Consider the following 9954-nt stretch of genomic DNA (forward strand, 5'->3'; position numbering starts at 1 on the left):
CTCTCGGGAAACTGATGGTCCAAGTCTGAGTCTCTGTGAAAGTGATACCGAGGGGCACTGTTCCCGGGCTGAGAGCAGATCAGAGACCCTCACACTTCGCTGACAGCAGTGCCACCAAGGATGTCAAGGTCTCAAAGATGTTTTCAGGACATGTAGTTGCCATTTTTTGGATGGTTTTAGCCTCTTACTAGAAGCTTAGAAATCAAATTGTGCAGTACCAGAGGCCGCACGCTCCCTGACTACACCACTAAATCAGAGTAATTGAGGTAACAAATGTGCCTGAGTGGTGCTTCCTAGAGAAAATGCAGCCCTCGGATGACATGGCATTTACTCCTGACTTAGCTAGACGTATTGATAAGTAGGCATTTCTGAGACTCTTTTATTTCTATCGATTAAAACAACTACAGAATGAATGTTAGGAGTCTGAATGCAGCTTTCTCCTGATCCAAACACAAACAGAAACACCAAATGGAAATTTGTAAGTAGAACACAAATCTAATCCATGTCAGTAACAACTGATTGCTTTGATCTCCAGACAGCAGCTTTCAGACCTCTATGAAATGATTTGAAGGGTTTGGCGCAGGTCATAATGGGCCAAGTGTCCATGTCACAAATGCCTGCCTTCCAGAAATGGTTACAGTTGTTTGGCTCCTTTACTGGCAGTCTCCACAGGACAGCTAGGAGCGTAAGGTTACCAGCAGCAGGCATTCCCTTTTTAGTCCTGGATGTGATGCTTTGAAGACAGAAGTGGGACAAGGGCAGATAACTTGGTTTATTCACATGAACTTGACAGAACACCTCAAAACTTGCCATCTTGCCTTTCCAGTCACTATGAAATAAATATTAAGGGGCTGAGTTGGGAAGTCCCTTTAGTAATTACACTATAGAGTTAACCACAAGAAGGAAATCTTGTACTAGAATATGCTGCGCTAGGATGCAAGCACATCTACCAGAAGCCCAGAACAGGGAGGAGGGAAGGCATTTTCCTGAAGATTGCCATGCACCATGCTGATATGCTAAACAGGCAGATATTTTAATCAATGCCTAGGACCCTAAAATAAGCGCAAACGATATTGAGATTTTTTTATTTTAAATGAATTATTCATGGACCACATAGCAAATTAAAAATAACGTTATTGTACCAGCCTTTTTCGCCAACACAAAAATTTTGAAAGTATAACCGTGGCAGTAAAATAACTTCAGCTGTAGTTCAGAAGAATTGGGTGGGGTTTTGTTCCCTTGCTGCATCTGCTCACTCCCTAGGATGCTTTTGTAGATAATCCCCACCCCCTACTCTCAGTCTACAAGTGTCAAGTTTCAGAGAAACACCATCAAATCTGAGGAGTAATGTGGACTGATCAATAAAGACAGCAATTTGTAAACCACATAATTAATTTTTCTTCTAACTTTGGTACCAAGAGATATTTCGGGACAGAACAATATTATCTTCTAGGTTAGCCCTAGCTAACCCCAGCTTCCTTGACTGGCAATTATAGAGACAGTTTTCCTGTGCCCGAAGAGAGTAATCCCTGCAATGCACAGCTTTGGTAGGCGGAGCAGTGCTATCAGAAGGTAAAGGCTCTCTAATTGGAGCCAGGAGATCAGGTCCTGGGTTCCAGCTCTACCTTCCCTGGGCTGCTCCCTTATTACAAGGTCTTCTGCCACCAGAGCAGATGGCCTCTGAGTGCCACTGAGGCACAAAGGACAGCTCACTGGGTCCCAGTCAAAGCTGAGCTATGGATTCCCTTAGGAGTCTGTCAGTAAAGTGCTGGCAGAGCGAGCTTGAGGGCTTGAGTTTGGACCCTTCCTTCCCCCTCTAAACCCAGGCCTGGGAAAGGGAGAGGCAGAAGAATCCTGGGAACTGCCAGACAGCTAGTCTAACCAACAATAAGAGACCCTGTCTCTAGTTAACTAATTAACTAGTTAATTAATTAACTAATTAAAGTGGCAGTGAGGTGACTCAGCAGGTAAAAGTGCTTGCTATACACTTGAGTTTGATTTCTGACACTATGTAAAAAGTCCGGGTATGGTGGCTTACAACTGGAATCCCAGCTCTCCTAGAGTGAGGAAGAGGGAAGTAGAGACAGGAGGATCTCTTTGAAGCTCAGAGTCAGCTAGCCTGGGTGAAGCAGCCTGACAGAAACAAGAGAGACCCTACCTCGATGAGCTAGAAGGAGAGAACTGACTTCTAGAAGTTGACCCCTGACTTCCATATTCATACAGTGGCATGCTAGCTCTCTCACACAGAAATCACACACACACACACACACACACACACTGATTTTCAAGAAGTGTGGTGTAAACACAGTGACAACTTCATCCCCTTGGGTTTCTTCCTATCTCCCATTGTCATCACAGAGATGACCTCAGCACCTGCCCTCCTGAAATCGCCCTAGTGATGCCTGAGTCCACAGAGAAGTGTGCAAATGTGGTCTATACATGTTCTTCCTCTCGGCCGCACCTGTTTCTCTATCTCAGCTGCAGCCAGACAGTCCTGCGGGAGGACCACCTGGCCCTCCTGCGGGAGGACTGCCTGGCCCTGGCTCCTTAGCCACCCTAGGCATTTACATGCCTTCTTGCCTTTGCTCAAGCTAGGCCTTCTGATTAAAGTGTACACATCTAATAAATTCTAACCTGTCTTTCAGGTTTCAGCTCCTTCGGGAAGGTTTCTTCAGCCCACCATCTCATTATCACTTAGTTAGCGGCTCCCTCTTTTGGGGGATCAGTCCCTTTGATTTCCGTAACTTTGCGGACCACCACATTATGCTACAGAGCTCTGTCCCCAGCCCCCAGTCACCATGGAAGGAGCCATGCTTTATCTGCCTGGGTGATTCTGAGGGCTGGCACTGTGGGTGTCAGGGTAATGTTTGTTGGGCAGATGGGCACACCAACAGATGGTCAAATGGTTGGATGAATTCGTTTTAATATGGTCCTGTTTACCAAAGTTGTGGTGTAAGAGATTCGTGAATAAAAAAAGAGACTGTTTTACACGATGGGTACACACGCAGGACTAGGCATGCCACAATCTATCCTTTCCTGTTAGTCTCTTTTCTCTAAGGGGCACGGTAAGTTACCAGTGTGGATACCAGGGAGATAGATGTGCCACAGGTAACTTGACACTTAGAATCTGATCATCCCAGAAAAGTCTGTCCATTTCCTGTACTTGGGGTCCTCTTGGAAATAGTATTAGTTAATGGGTGGCTGGCTAAAGCTGGAGATTAAGCTTTGCCGGCACAGCGAAGGGCTGCCTTCTTGCTAATCTCTGGGGCACTCCTATGAATTAATAAGAAGCCTCTCTTATCTTAACTTCTGAGCCTAGAGCTTGGCCAAGTACAAAATAGGAGGGGAATCAAATGTCTGAGTTTCCTCTCCAGTTCAAAGCATCATTTCTGGATAGAATAATGGAGTCTAATTTAGGAATTCAGATTTCTTAAGTGATTGCCAATAAGGTAAAAAAAAAAAAAAATGCTACTCAGAAGGAAAATATCAGGAGAACACAGAGTTTGTGGATGAGCCAGATTTATCTTTCTTATTCACTCCTGCCCTCTTGGCACAGGGAGACAAGCACTGTGGCAGTTGTGTGCCATTACTGTCATTTCTTCTAAGCTAAATCAGAGACATGGAATCAGGGAAATGCAACCAGATAGTGAAACAGGACTTTGTGCCACCAAGTAAAGCAGGGTGTGACACTCCCATAAGGATACATCGATGAGGCCCTTAACACTGTCATGTTTCCGGGAACACTGGACTCTTCTTCCTAGGTCCTAGGCTCTTGCTTTCGGGTGGCATTTTTGACTGCACAATGATGGGAGGGTCTTTTTGAGTTTGGGCTCCCTAACCTTGAGAAGGAATTGACGTGCTTCTCCACAGAGTGTGAAGTGAGCAGATGGTGTTGTCTCACTCCAATTTGTTTTGCATGGACTGAGAGAAGGCTGTGGGGGAAGGGATAAATGTGCTCTGTTCCTAACTGCTAAATACAACTTATTGGCACATAAAAAGCCTCTTCTCTCGTGTTGAGCCATCTACCCTCCTCCCTTCCCTCCTCTTTCTCTCTTTCCTCTCTCTTTCATGTGTGTGTATGCGTGTGTGTGTGTGTGTGTGTGTGTGTGTGTGTGTGTACCATATACATGTAGTAAGGATTGGATCCAGGATCCTGGGCATTCTATGCACACATTCTATTTTACCACAAAGTGCACCCTTAACAGCCATTTATGTTTTTCCTTAGAAAGATTTGTTTTTATTATTTTAGATTATGTATAGGGGTGTGTGTGTGTGTGTGTGTGTGTGTGTGCATGTATGTGCACAGAGGTACCAGAGGCCTTGGAGCTGGAGTTACAGATGGTTGTGAGCTACTTGATAAGGGTGCTGGGAACTGAACTCTGGTCCTCTGGAAGAGCAGCAAGTCCTCTTAACCACTGAGCCATCTCTCCAGACCTCTACTTCCTTCTTCTTAATAAAGACCAGACCTTCACGTATTCCATGTCAGGCTAGCAGTTACTATTATCACATTTTTGTCTTTATCCAGAAGGTTTATATTCTCATTACGACAAACAAACAAACAAACAAACAAAAATGCGCTCTATTTACCTGAGCTCATAACTACAGGTGCTTCCTGTTAGCTTTTTCTTTTCTCTTTATTTCGATAGGGTTTTGTGTATTCCCACTGCACTCAAACCCACTATATTAGAAAGCCAAAGGTTGACTTTGAACTTCTGATCCTCTTGCCTCCACCTTCAAACGCTGGAATTACCATTGTGTATCACCAGGCATGACCTGGGACAGACTAAGGTGTCTGACCCAGGCTTTGTGTGCACTAGGCAAGTACTCTATCGATTGAGCCACACACCTAGCCCTCTTATTCACTCTCTCACTCACACATTCACTCCCTCACTCACACACTCTGTCCCTCCCTCCCTCCCTCCCTCCCTCCCTCCCTCCCTCTCTCCCTCACACACTCACACACTTACTTATTTTGGGGCAGAATTTGCTCTGTAAACCATTGGCTAGAACTCTATGATCCTCCTGCCTCAGCCTCCCAAGTTCTGGGAATATAAGTAACCACTGCAGACGTGACCTGAGAGCTTTCTGAAGTAAGGGAAATCTCCTAACACCTGCCTTAAAAAAAAATACCAATTGTCCCTCTACAGGTTTTGTTCAACTAATTTTAAGCTAGACATTTAACTCACAAACACAGAATTCCATACCCCACAGATGTTGTAAAGGAACTAAGACAAGGGTGAAGACTGTCACCGAAAAAGTCGATAAATTTCCAATGATCTTCCGGGTGTTTCTGTGGATGATAAGAAGGACCATGACCTCTCAACTTCCACCTTCTCTCAGGAGACCTTGAGACCTTCTGCCAGGCCAGCATTGGAAACCTCATCCCAGGAGGGAGGGAAGAGGCTAAGCAGGGCCTCCCGTCAGTCATCAGCTGTCCTAGCCTGTGGTCTCTCTCCACTGCACCGCCTTGGTGCTGCCATAGCATCTTTCATGACCTGCCTTTTCATACACCGGCCTCAAGTAATCAAGATGGAGAAGGAAGGGAGGAGAGAGCTAGCTTCCATACCTCATGGAAACACCCTCAGACATCACCGTCCAAGTGAGTGTTGTGTTTCTCTCTCTCTCTCTCTCTCTCTCTCTCTCTCTCTCTCTCTCTCTCTCTCTCTCGAAAGTCTCTAAGGCAGCTTCTTCCCCAATTTTCTTTCGACTTCTCAGTTAAAAAAAAAAATCTTTGCAATTGTTGGATGCACAACTCTGTAGAAAGCCAGTTAACTCTCTATTATTGTGTAAGCTTTCCATCTTGGGAGAGTCTCAGTACCACCTCAGAGGACACTGAACAGGAGTCACTATTTCCCAAGGGGCAATGTTGTTAATAAACTTTTTCTGGATCTTTGTACCAGCCTCATTCCATTCTCCACAGCCCCGCGGTTACTTCCCACTTCACTTGACGGGTCTGTTCCTTCCTGGTCTTCTGTTTCCTTGACTTATTTTTCTCCTCCTGTCAGCAGCCAAGGCTCACCCTAGACTCTGCTGCTTCCATCCTGCCTGGCCCTCTTGCTGAGTGTGCTGGGTCAAGTGGCACCAAATCAAGTGAGATTAACATGGCATTCAAGAAGTGACAGGTGCATGACCTCTCCACCAGGACCTTGACTGAGACCTTGACTGGGCTCCCTCCTGATCTGCGTCTCCACTGGTCTACAGTTGTCTTTTCAGCTTGGCTCTGTCTTTTGGAGGGAGCCAGGGCCCAGCTCCCGGACCCAACAGTTAGGACTGCTGTGGCTCTTCTGGCTTAGGCGGCCCTTGCCTGAGGCAGCTGTGGGAAGCCCTCACCTGGGAAATGCTCGTGTGTATCCCCTTCCCCATTCAGTCACTAAGGGAGCAAAAAACATCCAGCATTTCGAAGGAGAAGCAACATGAATTTACATAGGTTTGCCAAATGTCTGGTATTGAATTAAACAATCTGGAACTTTAACTTCCTGTCTAGGTTAAAAAAAAAGAAGAAGAAGAAGAAGCACATATTTCTGAATACTTGCTACAAGGCAAGAGAAGTACTTCTATAATAAACATATACACAAGTGGAAAATATAAAACACTTAAAAATACAGATACAACATTTAAATAAACAGTGTTTACATAACCTTTTCTTCTTAGTTTTCATGTAGGTCTGGTACCTTTGCAGAAAAACCTAGGAATTGTTGGACACTAGGACCAAGGGTCTGACTCAGAAGGGAGCTTGCCAAGCTAGCACTCATGAAGAGCTTGGTTCGTCCCCCGTCCCATCAAAAGATAGAAATAAAGAAAGTAATTAAACAAGTTATTCCTGAGTATCATACCCTTTCCACTTTTACTTCTAAAAATTCTATAATATTACAAAACAAAATCTGTAGTGTGGGGAGATGCACAGAGAGAATACTTGTGTCTCCAGAAATGCAGAACTATTCTCCAATGTTTGGTTTCCATCAGACTATAAAATGTGGTCTCCCTGGAGTTTCTCCCCTAATCTTAAAAGTCCGGATGGGTTTCAAAGGGCATTTAATCATGCCCGTCATTCCTTTTCACTTCATAATATATTTTAAAAGCACTACTTGATATCTAAGAGAACCTCATGAATTCTTTTAACAATTTCCCGTTCTAAACTAAGAAACATTTTTGCCAAAAAAAAATAAAATATAATAAAGAGCTAGAAGCTACAAAGGTTTGGGACTGTATTAAACAGAACTGATTTTTTTTTTAACTTTTGAAAGTGTGCCAGAATATTGTCTTCTCTGGGTTATGGTTTTTCCCTTTCCCCTATCACTTACCAACTGAGAAGAAGTTAAAAGGTCACATCTTTCTCATCCCATCACCAAAGTAAACATTTCTCCAATTACCCACAAAGGGCAGATGTTCCCAAGGAATTATTTATTGTTTATTAGCAAATGGCAAAGGCAGTAAAAGAAGGTTCTGTGTCACAATATGAATTCTTGGTAGTGACATTTAAGTACCCTAAGCTTGAGGCGAGAAAGAAGAAAAAACAAAGAAAAATTGCTATATCCATGATATGTTTAAGAGATTGTGACCATCTGCCTGCTAAAATGCATGGCCACAGTGGATCTGAAGAGTAGATTTTGACATTTTTTATTTTGATGTTTTTATGTGTATGATGTTTTGGCTGCATGTATGCCTGTTCATCATGTGTGCCTGGTACACATGGGTGTCAGATCTCCAGGAACTTGGGGTTACAGATGATTGTAAGGCCTTGTGTGGGTGCTGGGACAGGACCCGAGTCCTCGAGAAGACTTCTAGCCAGTGCTAAGCAGTCAGTGCTCTTTGCTACTTCACTGTTTCTGCGGTACCCAAAGAATAGATTTTTAAAACCATGCTTATGTGGTCTCACCCTACGGCCCAGGCTAGCTTCAAACATCTGGCAATCCTCCAGCCTCAGCCTCCCAGATGCTGAGATGGTATAGGTAAGCCACCTTACCTCAGCAAAATAGCTTTTTGTAATTATGACCTTCACAATTCATTTGTCTCACAAATGCATGTCACCGGGCACCTTTAGAAACAGCTTTAGAAACAGAGCACGAATAACAAAACAAAGGCCCTTGTGTTTTACAGCTAACAGAAGGAAGTCTCAGATTCCATGGTGGTTCCAGTTCACTTAGCAGTAAATACTGTGCATAAGTGATCACTAAACTCCAAAAAAAAAAAAAAAAAAAAAAAAAAAAAATCCATGTTGTTATCCCCTAGAAGTGAAAGCTGGGATCCATCCCCACACTTCTCTGTCTACATCAGGACTGCAATGCTTAGCAATGTTTTATAACCACAGACCGTCCATTTCTGGACCAAGGAACCCTGAGTCCCTAGAATAGTTTTCTTATACATCTGAGGTTTACCCGACTGTCCACACAAGACAGCCATTTGTGGATGTGTATGCTTGTGTTCACAGGTCATGTATAGAGGCTCTCCTTTTTTTAGTTAAAAATGTATGTGTATATGTGCATGTGCTCATGTGTACGGGTGTCCCTGGAGGCCAGAAGAGCACACAGATCCTCTGGGGCTGCCATTATAGGCAGTTATAGGTCCCCTGGTATGTTCTTTTCCTGCTGGGAAAAGAACATAGATCTCCCTGCCTATGCCTCCCAGGTACTGGGGTCACAGATGCATGCTGCTGTGCTCGGATAGGCCTTAAGGATCCACATTCAGGTCCTCACTCTTGCATGACAAACACTTTAACACGTGAGAATTCTCTCTGTCCTGCCATCTAAAAACTTCTCTGCTGTAAGAGAAAGGCTTTGTTATTGGTGGTAGTGGTGGTTTTTTTTTTTTTTTTCCAATTGAAATGTAGTAACATTAAGCAAGAAGATAGTCTCACATGCCCATGCCTATGTTAGCCACACAAACGCATGGATTATGAGATAATTGGGGAGCAGCCACATCTAGCCCACATTCCCTTCTCTCCACATCCAGCTTATCTCTTCTGCTCAGGAAAGAACACCCACTGTTGGACTAGTTATTACTTGCTACTTCTGGGTTGCCTTCTGTGTGGAATCATGGTTCAAAGGCGCAGAATTTCCATACTCTGCTCAGGCACTGCAGCTGGGGGCTGGAAAGGAATGGGTGCCCGGTGTTCAAACAGCACGGAGGGCACTTCACGTGTCATGGCAGCTAAATCCTGCAACGAGTCCTAAGCATGGGTTTTCTCATCTCAGAGATAAGCAGTGTGGGGCTCAGAGAGGTTAAATGACACCCCTCCAGATCACAGAGCAATCACAGCCGAAGCCAATCGTCAAAATGGCCTTTCCATCCCTTTGTCTGAATTCATTTCTCAAATTCCTTCCCTCTGTGTGCTCACAACCCAGGGCCAGCCTCAAGAGTGATGAGTGCCTGGCGGGAGGGCTGAAAGTATGAAGCGAGAGCAGAGACAAGAAGTGGGCGGCAAGAAGGGTACATCCTGCTGACTTCACCCTTTTCCTGGAGGTGAGATCCAGCCCAGAGCTCTTACATTCTTACTGCTTTGATAAAATTTCTGATTCTCAGAAATACTGACTTGGCAGGACCTTAGAGGTCACAGAGCCCAACCCACCATTAAAAGCTTTCTTCAGTCATTAACTCACTTTATTACTGTTGGTGATCTGGGAGGTAGTGTCATTGAGTTGGCAAGTGTGTGCATTTCTCTGAACCACAGTTTTCCACTATCTCACTGTGGACTTGCCTGGAGAGGTTTGATGTTAATAAGAAGAATTCTTTACATCTATTTAGCTTTCCACAGTTGTCAGAAATGCTTTCATTCACATACTCTAGACTCGTAGAGCTCTTGTTTTTGTGATAAAGGGAAAGAGGGAGCCTTTTATGATTCGATAAAAGCCAGAATGCAGAGTAAACATGGATTCAAATTCCCACTTTATATCACCAGCCGTGTTGACCTGAGCAGGTCATTTCACCACTTTATGCTTCCTTCAGATTACCTTGGTA

This window comes from Mus pahari, chromosome 10, assembly GCF_900095145.1.
Source record: "Mus pahari chromosome 10, PAHARI_EIJ_v1.1, whole genome shotgun sequence".
Classification (NCBI taxonomy): Eukaryota; Metazoa; Chordata; class Mammalia; order Rodentia; family Muridae; genus Mus; species Mus pahari.